Raw genomic sequence first — 12,828 nt, forward strand, 5'->3', positions numbered from 1 at the left:
GTGCCCTTTTTATACTGCTGGTGTTTATACTGCTGGTGTTTATTTTTGTTGTGTTGGCTTTGATGTGATATTCAGCTGGCATGACTGTGTTTGCAATCAGCAGTCTCAAATGTAGTGAAACTGGAACTGAAACCTCAAGAAGTTGTGTAATACTGTTGAAAGCAAGTTAACTCTTTTGATAGTTTTATTTTCAGTTGGATTAGCTAGAAATATTTCTGATGTATTCTGCTCCAACAATAGACAGTGTAAAGTTGAAGAAGGGTGCTTGTAGCAGAGCCAAGAAGTTTGGTTTAAAATAGCTCAGTATGGGGAGGCACAGTATCTTAATTTTGACAAATGTTAGGGTAGCTCAAGCACTTTTTATAAGTGTTTTTCTGATTTTCAGGTTTTTCCTAATTCCAGCTGCTGCCCAATCTAAATTTACGCGCCATTTTATTTAAGAGGTGAAGGCATATAATCTGCCAGATTTTGTTTATAATCTGCAGGTGTCCGATTTCCTACAGTCCCCTGTGAATTACAAAGCAAGCTCAGAGCAGACCCCATTCCTGTACTACAGCAGTGCAGTTCAAGTGCAGGCTGGCAGGGAGAGGGGTGCAGGTAACTGGAGCCTGGGAACGTGGCACATACGTCCCCTCGCACCATGCCAGGGTATCCACCCTGCCTGGGCAGCCCCTCCTCGCCTACCTTCTCCTCTCCTTCCTGCAGCCGCAGCAAAGGTGAACCTGATCTCAGTTCAGATGAGTTACTTTGTATTTTTAGCAGAGCGTGTGAGTGGAAAATTACGATGTGGGAAGTTTTATATAAGGAAAATGAAGGAAGAAATTATATTTAGTAATACACATTGCCTTTAAGTAATAGGCACTGAAGTAAATTAACTGGTCCTTGACTTGTGACCATTTGACTAGGAATACCTCTGCGCTATGTAAGCAGTAAGCGTGGTAAATTCCCAAAGTGCAGACAGAGGGGATGCTCCAGAACTGTATATCTGGAGTAACTGGAGTTATACCATTAGTTACAATAATTAATAAATAAATAGTGGGTTTTAATCCAGTAACTGTGTTTGCCTGGCCATCTCTTAGTGATTACACCTGATACAATCTGGTATCAGGTGCTAATGAGTGCTTGGATAAATAATTAACAAGGAATGTCAGGTATTGCAGGCATAAACTAGGATGATACGTCAAGAATTTGGCAAACACTGGATCACCAAACCACAGGAGGACTCTTTTTTTCCCCATTGGCAGAAGGTGAAGTCAAGAGAGCAGCGCTAAGGAAATGACAGGTATTCTATATGTTGTGCAAAGTCAGGGGTCAGGTGTGGAAAAGCTCCTAGAGCACACTGTACCGTTCTGAAGAGCAGCAAGCGAAGCAGCAAATGAGCAGAAATCAGTGTTCGATCAAAATCTTGCCATCTCATGTCCCAACTGTAGGATATGCTGGCCTGTGTTGTGCTTCGTTCTTTTCATTTTGTTTTAATTAAGGATGCCAGAAAATCCAGCACTGGTATTTCCACAAAGCAGAATGAATGCTCTGGGCTCTCACCCTGAATTTTCTGTCACTACTGCCTGTTAGCATGGGGTTAAATAAAAAAAGAGCTGCTGGTATAAAATAAAAAAGGAGTGATGACAGGCAAAGTATATGTCATATATCATGCAAAAAAAAAGTTATGGATAGTAAGAATAACCAATAAACTTGGAAGCCATGGCATCAAATCCTGGACAAATATTTATATGCATGTATACAAAAGCATATTTTACACAGCTGGCAAGCAGGAAAGGTCTTATTTTTCAAGTTTCTTGGTTTTTGACCTTTGAACCATCACATGGATCCTTTCCAAGCAGCAGATCTATCCCCTGTAGTTCTTTTAGGAGAAATTTTGCAAGGTACACGCTCTTGTGCTTGCAGAGCATACTTATGTATCAACTTTGTTTCCTTGGCTGCCTCAGTGGGATGGAAGCCTGCTGGGTATTTCCTTTCAGAAGGTGAGCAGAATAATAATTGGCACTGGCCAGGAAACAAGCACTCGATTTCATGAAAGTCGGTGAGGTTACTGCATTTGCTTTTCCTCTGCACTAAAACTAAACCTTGAAAAATGTTTTGCACAAAAAAAGTACAGCAACCTCATCACAAATCACTGCAAGATCCCTCACTAGCTGCTAGGTTACAGCTTTGGTATAGCTCTCAGTTTCTTGCAAACTCTTCTGTTGCAGCTGTTCCATTTTGTATAAATTAAACATCTGGAGTGAAAAAATATTTTCTTCATAGCCTGATTCATGCTGAAAGCAGGATTTGTTAAACATGGGTCTCCCACTCTGCAGATCAATGCTTTAAATGCTATACACTTGAATGTGTAGGGTTTTTAAAGTTTGTCTACGACATCATTTTCTGACATGTCTAAATAGGCATATCAAAAAAAGGTGAAGGTGATACAGAAGAATGAAGCAACCTGCTTCCTCAGACTGTTTTGGAGCCACTCCACAGCTTGTGTCCCCACTCCACCGCCTTCCCCACCAGCAGTGAGTTTCTATGTAGGGGATCTCTTGGCACATTGCCTTGTTCTGTGAGAAAAATCAATGCACAAACCCCAGCTATGACTTTGTTTTGTTACGAAGCCACCACTTTGGCTGAGAAAGAAATTGGAGCTGCAGAATGCAAAAAGCGGCACTGGTGGCAGCAGGAAACTCCTCGGGCAGCAGCAGAGCTTAGGAAGCACCTGTACAAGTGCCAGGCTCTCCAAGCGACAGGGAAGGAGCAGATGGCCTGGCTTTTGAGAGCCAGCAAGGGAAACAAGCACAGAAATGGCAGGGAGAAGCTTGCTACAAAGAGGGAGAACTTTTTGGATCCTTTTGGATCTCTGTTTGCAGTAAACACAGAAAAAAATCAGTCATTAGTGTCTGTTACCCTGTCTCCCACTGGATCGTACAGTCAGTGCTGTATGGCTCCCACCGGCTGCAAGCAAGCTCACACAACAACAAGCAGAGAAGCAAGCGCTCGTCAGACAGCCAAGGGGAAAGGAACTAGGCTGTGCCCAAGGAATAGCTTTTATAAGGTTTCTGACACCCATTCACCAGTCATTTCGGAAAGATTTTAAGAAATGCTTCCTCTTAGATGAATATTTTTGGAATAAATAGGTAAGATTAAGGGAAGCTGCAGTAAAGAGTTACAGCATGGCTATGTTGTGTTTTTTTTTTTTTGTCAAATCATTTTCATTAGGGATTTGATAAAGCAGAAGTGGTTGTGGACTCTTCAGTTCCCTGGAGTCCTAGAATACAATCTCTGTCTCACCCTGAGAGGTTCAGGGCTCTCCATCCATGGAGTTTTTCAGAACTTCACTGGCAAACGCCCTGAGCAACCTAATCTAACCTTGCAGTTAGCCGTGATTTGAGCAACTGGTGGGACCAGATAATCTTCAGAGGTCCCTTCCAACCTACATTGTTCAGTGATAATGTGAGTTTTCCAAGAATGGCAATTACTAAATGTGTACTTTCTGGAAGGGCCTGTCATACATAGTATGGTCCTCTTTTTTATTTCACAACACTAATGCGTAACTGGAAAGACAGCTTTATTTTTATAACATCTTTAGCTGTCCATAGAATTTTAGCAGTCAGTCATACTGGCTGCATCTATTTTAAAACCTGATGGCTAACATGTTTTATCAAGGACATGTAAAATTCTGTTGTAGGCAGCACAGATGTTCCACAGCACGTGGAAGGGACCTCTCAAAGGTCAAGAGTAGCTTGGCAGTGATGTAAGCCAGCTTGTCCTTGCTATCCCCAGAGGCATCTCATCTGGACACAGGGACTTGTATTCAAACAGGGTGCTAAAACAGTCCCTGTCTCAATCTTCCTTTGCTGTGGGTAGTCATTTTCTCCCCAAAACTTCTACCTGGGCACTGTAGGCACAAAGACCCTACGAGGACTGAGAACAGACCTTGCCAGTGAGGAGCGAGTCAAAGAAGGCTTTGGGTCACCCCTGCTTTTTCAGTGTCCTTTTAGACTAGGTCACCTACTCCACTGAGCAGTAGCTCCATCTTTACCTTGGTGTTTGTCCCGCTGTGGATGTGCCAGTGGAAGCCATTCTTCGTGCTTTTCCGCACCTCACCAGTTTTAACTTCGGTCCAGGTTTGGCTTTCTTTTAACTGCTTCACTGCATGTCCGTCACACACACAAAGCCAGCCAGGACTCCCTGGCCCTACAGCTGACTGCCCACTACTCTTGTCTTTAGAGACACTCGGGTGTTCTCACAGACAGAGCTAGCCCTCAGAGACTCACTCACACCTTTGCTCCCAAGTCATGTCACCTTCTCACCAGCTCATCCAGCTTGATCTCTACCGGTGCTCACACGCTCACTCACACACCCACACTCACTCCGATCACTGGCACTGGGGACACCCAGGCCCCCCAACCCATGGTCTGACCTGGTGCTGCACTCACAGCCCCGTACACACCCGTTCACACACAGAACGGAGAGCCATCACCCAGGTAAGAGCTGGAAAGGAGTTCAAGAAGAAGACCGGACATACTGCCCTGGTCAGGCACAGGGCACGGCCAGGCAAGCGAACTGACCCGCTAACTATTTACATGCAACTGACCCTTTTTATTCCTTTTATTTCACCACTCTTGTTCCTCTGAAACACCTAAACCCCTCCTTTGTCTCATCTTTGGTTCTCCCCTTAAACATCCCATAACAAGTCCTGTGTGGTCATGAACTGCTTTTCCCCTGCACCCTACAATATCTCCTATCCCTAGGCAGAAAGTCACTCAGTCCAAAAGGTGATCCAGAGGGCTGCTCCCCATGACTCCTGGTGATGGGTGTCACACCTGGACAGTGGGGCTGATGACTGTGCTGCGACAGTCCTGGAGGGACATGGAGAAAGGTGGTTGTTCCTCAGGGGTCCTCAGTTTGGGTTCCCACCTGCCTTCGTGCCCCTGTGTTCCTCTGGGCTTGTGTGGATGGGCCTCTGATGGGCAGATGGCCCCTGTGATGGGCCTAGGAGGAGCCAGGCAGGATATTATCTGGTATCCTCCTCCTGCCATTGTCTCTCTGAACTCCTTTGTGGGCATGCAGATGAAATTTATCGCATAACCTAACAGTCTGGGAAATGCTTCTACATTCCTCCCAGTGAGTCCACCCCTGATTCTGCTCTCCCCCTACACTTTCTTCCAAAATTTAAGCTCAGTCAGGAATTCCTGATCTGGCCAAGCTGGCCTCCTGCCACAGCTTCAACTTCTTGCCCATCAGGGTAGACCACTCTTGTGCTTTGAGGAGATTGTCCTCGAATCAGCTTGTTCTCTTGGTCTCCTTTGATATTCAGTATCCCCTCGGTTCACACCTACCAAGTCTCTGGAAAAGCCACAGTCATTCAGTCACAAAATGTTTCTGTCACACCAAACTCCAGTTCTGTATATTTTTCCCTTTTTAAGGCCATTTTTCAACATTTTCTAAGTAGTAACTTTTTACTAATTGTCCGTTCTGATCACAAAATTCCCCATCCTGCTGACTGACATCTAGAAATGGGTCACTGACTCCATGAGTTTTGCGAATACTACTAGGTCAATTCATATGTAGTAAAATAGCAAAGCACCACTACACTACTGCACCAGGTCACTGAAAGACAACCCAGTCAGTGCTGGTGCCCAGCACCAGAGCATCGACTGATCTGTCCTGGGGTGTTGATTCTGCACGGACAAAGACAAACCGTAGAAGTGGGGCTGAGGCAGAGAGCAGCGGAGGATGGAGAAAGCACCTGGGGCTGTGGAGGGGGGGATCTCCTTGAGAAACCCAATCAGGTCCACTGGGCACTGTCCCATGCCCGTCTAGAATCATAGAATCATAGAATCATTGAGATTGGAAAAGACCACTATGATCACCAAGTCCAACTGTCAACCCATCACCACCATGCCTGCTAAACCATGTCCTGAAGTGCCACATCTACACGTTTTTTGAACGCTTCCAGGGATGGTGACTCCACCACTTCCCTCGGCAGCCTGTTCCAGTGCTTGACCAGCTTGTCTAAGCTTATTCCCAATTGCAGATGTGCCAGGTGATACACAGATGGACAGATGGACCAGACCATCCAGTGACTCGCACAGGAATGAAATAGCTTTGTGCCGGTGGCCTTAAGACCTGCTCCACCCTGCCCTTCAGCAGTGCACAAGTATTGTATTTGAGAAACAGGAGGAAAAAGGGTGGAGGGAGGGAGGGAGAACCCACTGGCATGAGCCTGTGTAAGTGCAGGAAGGTTTTGTCTCGAATGAACGCTGCTCATTTCAGATGGCGCTTTGTCACGCGCTGCTGTGCTGGCTGTTTCTGGCCCTACAGTTCAAAACCGGTGCATCGGCCTCGGGACGCCGTCGGTTACAAAGCCCTTCATACACGTGCTTCTTCACGTTCTGCATGCAGAAAGCAGAAAACACGATCATATTTGCTAGATTTTATCTGTATTGTTTTTTCTTTCTTTCCTTATACCCTCAACTTCCTGCACGAGTTTTGAGATGAGAAGCAGCCACACCACATACAGCCAGGAGCTCTTGCGGGGTAAGGAAAAGGTCACCGACAAAACTACAAGGCACAGTGGTGACATTTGGTCCTCCCACACTCTTCTCATGTGTGAGAACACATAGGAAAAACATAGTACATTCCAGTTGAGAGAGCAGAATGCGTTACTGAGAGGAGACAGGCACCGTGCTTGTCACCACCGGCATTCTCGTTTCCCCACCGAAACCCCTCAGCAGCACATGAAACAAAATTAATAACTTCCACATGGAAAAACAGGCTGCTCACAAGTGACACAGATGAATGAGCTGGAAAGCCCCAGCAGCCTGGCGTGGGCAAACTGCAAATAACGACTCGCGGGTGCCGCTTTCCAGGATAATTTTCTCTGCTCTGGGTCCAGCAGCTTGAGCCTGGTGCCCTGTGCTCAGGGTGGGCCTGTGCTTGCCAGCAGCACTCGGAGGAGGACCTGTGCTTGAAGGCTTTGCAGTGTCAAACTTGCATGCTGTGAGGGGGGTTCAACCCAAAATATGCCATCAGCATGCACGACGTGCGTGCATCCACAGCTAGACGCAGCGGTAACAGCGATGGGCCACGGTGTGTCTCCTGCCCAGGAGGTGGCACGGACAGCGGCAGGCAATGGCAATGGACCCTCTGCACACCCCTCGTCCCTCCTACGGGTACCTACCTCGTACCCTCCAGGGTATTCTGATCATGAGATCATATCCTTGCCTACAGCAAAAATAAGATTAAACTGGCCATATTCAGGACAACTACAGATGCGAAGTAAGTTTTTCAAGGAATATAGGTAACTGGGCTTGAGAAAGCAATTTCACACCACTTTCTAATCTATCATTCTTAAACATGAGGATGCCTAAGATCTAATGGTGTTTCCCTTCAGACAGAAAAGTCACAGATGCTTAAACATGGGTGTATTAACAAGTTCAGAAGTGTCCATTAGTGGCTCAGAAGCAGGCAGAAACTAAGATATTTCTGATTTTTCCAATGTATTAGTTCAAGGGCACCTCCTCACTGAAAATTCGGTAGCAATGAATCAACATACATGCACACACAGAGCATTTTTACTTTTGAGAACAGCTGCACAAGTAATTTTTCTGTGACTTTTCAGGACAATTAGAAGAGTTCAGGTCTGAAATCATATAGACCTGAGAAGCTGCAACTGTGTAAAATAAAAAGATAAAAATGCAAATACCTGCAGCTATAAACTCAGCAGTCAGTTTTACGTCTACATTAGTGATTGCTTCAGTGAACTAGTTAGAGGTCAGATAGACAGAAATTAAATCACTTCATTCAAAGGAGGCAACAATCTACCGGAACAGACCAAAGGAGCCAGACATGCAGCAAACCCCCAGCTTCAGTCGCTCAGAGGGAGCAAAGTCCATCTCTCCGCTTGCCACGCGATTTAACGCAGGGCAGTGTCAGCAGGGCCCTGCACTCTGTATACAAACTGCACAGCAAAAACAGAAAAGGGTTATGAACTTTCGAACAGCTTCTGTGTGCGCCGAGGCAGAGAGAGAAAAGCATGCAGTATCCTTTCAGAGCTGAGAAAATGCTGAAGATGCTTAAAAGAAAAAAAAAAGACGGTGAAGCATTGCAGTATCAGATAAGCGGACAAAGGTCTGAAAGCCAATTACCTAGTTAATCAGCTGGATTTTATACTGCACCCGCAGTTGGCAATGTCAGTATACTGTTACCCACCACAACACAGCGCTTTGCATCGTTCCTGTCGCACAATCACTTGCACCCTTGTAAGTGGGAAGAATAGTTATCTTGAGCCTGGTTTGCAAATGAAAGGAGGCCTGTGCAATTGTTTGGTTTGCTCCTGGTTTGCCGATCCTACGTCTGTCAGCCCTTTCCCTCCCCCAGAACCGTGAATTTATCGGCCAATTGCAACGCAAGTGTAGTGGACTGGGCTGCAGAACTGCTGTTCTTGTTATTTTACTCTTAAATTTACATCTCACTGGGGGGGTTCTGCCTAGGTAGGGTGTGTATCGCTGTAAATGGAACCCACACTGTCCTGTCCTGAGGAGATTAACCCTCCCTAATATCTGATACTCAGACATTAACTTATGAAGAAGTGTTTTGTCATCAGAAGTAATCTTAAAGAATTTACAAGAGGAGAAAATGCAATCAGACTAGAAACTAACAACAAAGTGAACAAGACAATACCACCATGCTGAAGACAACAACTGGGTGACGGCAACCAGCTAAGAAACAGAGATTTGGGTTTGGGAAGGGAGTGCTGGTGCGCAGGCTGTCTCCGGATGGTTCACCTGGGAAACAGGAGCACGACGCGGCCCATGTTCCCAGCAGTGGGTATGGCTTCACAGAAGACACAAATAGGACATTTTTTGTGTCCTTTAGATGGCCGCCAGTGCAGGCTTAGAGCTGAGGCATTGTTGTCTCTCGGTCTTGTCTGTCTGTAGCTCAAGGGTAGGTTCAGTGGGGCTGCCCCCAGGAAAACACAGAGCAACTCACGGGTTAATTAAGTGTCCTATATGCTGCAAGCGCCCATGCACAGCGCCCAGAACACAGCTCTCCAGGAAAGCTCCTGTGGATGCAGGCCAGGGAGTTGAAAGAAAGTAGAGGTGAGCGCGATGCCTAGGCACTGAGTTACCAATGTGTTGCTCGCAGTAGCTGGTGTGTGTGGTTGGATGGCACACAGCTCTTCACAGCTGTCACTTTGTGCTAGCTGGTTTCCTTATCCCAGCCCCTTGATCATTTTATTCTCAGTGTTCACCTCAAACCTTCTCCAAATGTTATGACAGCATTTACCCTGTGGAATTGGGAAGCAATGAGAAGACGAGTCACTGCTATTCCAACAAAAGCCAGAAAAGGCATAATTTCTTTAATTATTATAACAGCTTCTGCTCTTTTCAGTTCAAATACTCTTATTCGTAAGCTCTGCTGAGAAGTGACAGCCAGTGATTGCAGGTGTCCACATGACAGCCAGTGATTGCAGGTGTCCACAAGACTGGGAGTGATTCACAGCAGTGCTGTGGATCCTGTGGTATCGTTGTAATCTAGATATTACATTAAAATGAGTCTTCTTGATTCCTGAACTGTCTGTGTAGCGATTGAAGCAGCCTTTTTTTCTATCATATGGACAATTCACTGCTAGTATAAGTGAGCTCACTTCCATTAAAGGCAGGGGCATTGTTTCCATTTCTACCAGAGTGCTGGCCACACTGCACACCTGGGCGAGAAACAGAGGCCAACCAGGACACAGGCAAACACAATCATAAATATTTCTAACAAATTTTTTCCTCACTGAGGAAGAAACATTTTCCAGGGTTTCCTAGAAGCACTGAAAAGACGCACAGCGTGTATTTTCTTACCTATGTTTGCAGGTCACTGTTGTTTCTGACGGGTTCAGTCCCACCTGCTGCACACCACCTCCTACCAGCAATTTCTGCTGTGAAGGATTTTTTGTGTCCTCAGACATTTTTTGGGTGCCAGAACTATCTACATTTGACAGACAGTAGGAAAGAAAAGCATAAATCAAACTTGTGAGCGATCAGACCTTGGGAATGGCTGGGGGGTGGTTTGTCATCCCTTGCTGCCCCACAAAGAGAATCCGCAGAGCATGCAGGTAGCAGTGCGAGCTAGGGGCTCTTCTCTTACAGCACTCCTAGCAGTACGTATGCAGGCTGACAAATTACACGTAATATTTATAGAAGTCCCCTGCTGCAATGCATGGCATCAAAGCAGAGGCTGGCAATGACGTGCCCGAAGTATTGCTATCTTCTGATCTCTCACACCCACTTTCTAATCACCCCGACCAAAGATTTAGTGTAAGCGCTGGCAGAAGAGTGGACACACTTTGATAAGAGCGGGATCAGTTTAATTTGCTGTCTTGGAAATTCACATAGCTCAGAGGGCTCCAAAAGTTGGCTATCAGTTTGTGAGATGCGCTGCTTTTAAAAAGTGTAATTTTCCTTATAGAAGGCAAAAATAATCACTAGGAAGCTAGTTCAAGAAGGATACAGATCCACCAGGCTTCCCTGCAGTCTCAGGGGAAATTTGCAGTTTACATTTCTGTAGGGTCCTGTGGAGGATACTGAATTCCTGTGGAACGAGGTCACTCAGCTTAAGGTCGTCAGCTTGGGAAAACTGCTCAGGAAAGAAGTGAAATCCAGCTCACTCCACAGACCTAAGGGGGCGCAAGACCCTTGTTAAGACACACTGCTTCTCACCTGCCTCCGTCCTTGTCCTTCCTCATTTTGATGACAAACGAACCCTAATTCTGGGACAACAATTTCACTCTCTCTTCTGCTCTCCCCTCTGCAGGGAGGAGCTGTTTCACCCTTTCTCTGCCAAGGCACCGTTACCATCTTGCTTACGCCTCTCATGGAAATACTCTTGGGCCCCAAAGTTTGCAAGGAGTGAGTCCATGCTCACATTCATACTGGGAAGGAAAGTACCACCTCCTGAGCCCCTGGGAGCATGTGCTTTCACTGGCCTTGCTGCTGCCCCCTCAACTCCGCTTGTCCTATTTATTCGTCCCGATTAGCTGCCAAGGCTTGTCGAAAGGAGGCTTGACATTTAATGCCTTTGACATTCCTTATGTAGTTCGAGGCGTTACAATATCACCTTCCAGAGCCACCGAGCCTGCACTCACCTTATTTATTTATTCTTGATGAATCAATGTCATATCTGAACAGAATAAAAAAGTTTTCACACATCAGTTTACTGAAAAATAGTGTTTTTTAAAAGTTTTAAACTTTTTAATTAACTATTCCTTTGCTCCACTCTAAAAGCGGCTCTTAGACTTACTGAACATAGGAATCTTCAACGCCCAGAGCAAGCAGAGATTGCAGTTTTACTGCATAAACTGCTTAGGATAACTAGTTCGTGGTTCTTCCCCAATGTGGTATGCATTTAGTTAACGAAATTGAAGAACAGCAAGTTGAAAACACACCCAAACAAACATTAGGGGAAAATTAAACCAAGTTCAGTACTCTCTCTTGTGTATAACAAAAGATCACAAAGTTCAGCTATGAATACCTTAGATTCATATTTACAGGATGATGAAAACAAGGAACAAATAAAGAACAATAGCCTGAGCCTGCCAAGGCAAAGCTCGTGTGCTTTCTGAAAGGATTATGGGGGAAAACTTCCTTTATCAGCTATTTCTTACTGAACTTTCTCCCACGGATCTTCCTGCGTGTTCTGCAGAACCTGCGATGGGGACCACTGAGGGGACACAAGCAGTGCCAGGAAGAGAGAACACTGTTACCTCTCTGACAAAGAGATGAAACTGTTAGGAAGAGATATAGAAGATTTCAGGTGGAAAGGACCTGCACCGATCATCTAGTCCAACTGCCTGACCCCTTCAGGGCTGGCAGCCTGAGAACGCCACTCTAGAACTGAAGCTTCAGTTCTGAGGAAAACCCTCCCAAAGTCTGCATCATTTCTCAGCAAGCAGGATCACAAAAATTCAGATTATGTGCTTAGCGTATTGCTTACCCAGTGGAGGTCAGCGCACAGCATTTCTTGGGTCTTTCAGAGCTGCTTAGTCCTAACCGAGGTGCGTCGCAAGTGCCCTTTCTCACAGTCAACCAGTTAAAGATGGATGCTTGGTAATTAATAATAATTTATTAATAATCTATAGTTAGCGTTATTCTGACTTTGCATAGCTTCTCTAGTTTAGATTTTGAGCCTTATGTTGGCTTCCGGCTGAGGAAGTAGGATCGCCCTGTTTGGAGAGGACAGTGGGGAACCGGCTTCCCTCTTCCAGAGCACGCCGAATGCTTCGTTAGGTCATTTCACAGCCTCGGGTACCCACGATTTGCACACTGGTCTTGGAAATTAGCGTGACAACCCATCCATGCCTATCTGCAAGGGAGAGAAATAAAATACCCCGTTGTGTGTCGGTGGCTTGAACTGTGTTTTTACGACGTCTGTAATTGCCTGAGGTAAAGTGGGATTCAGCTCCGGATTCAGCATCATTTAAACCCAAACCAAGCGGGAGCAGCAGCCCGGGGTGGTTTGAGCTCACTCGCTGGCCGGGGCACGCTGCTGCCGCGGGATCTCTCTCCGGACACAGGCTCCGGGAGTCCGGCGAGCCCTTGCCCGCGACTGACTGTTGCGAGCTGTCGCCGACAGCTCCGCGAAGTTGAACTCGGGGCGGTGGCGGCGGAGCGAGGAGCGGGAGGCGGGCAGCGGCCAGGCTCTCCCCTGCCCTTCCCTCGCCGAGCCCCGAGAAGCCGCGGTTCGGCTTTAAAAGCGACCGAACCCATCCCGGCCCGCCGAAGCGCTCTCCCGTTCACGGGCGGGCTGCGCCGTCCCGCCGGGCTCTGCCGGCCCCGGCCC

The sequence above is a fragment of the Opisthocomus hoazin genome, chromosome 5 (genome assembly GCF_030867145.1).
Source record: "Opisthocomus hoazin isolate bOpiHoa1 chromosome 5, bOpiHoa1.hap1, whole genome shotgun sequence".
Classification (NCBI taxonomy): domain Eukaryota; kingdom Metazoa; phylum Chordata; class Aves; order Opisthocomiformes; family Opisthocomidae; genus Opisthocomus; species Opisthocomus hoazin.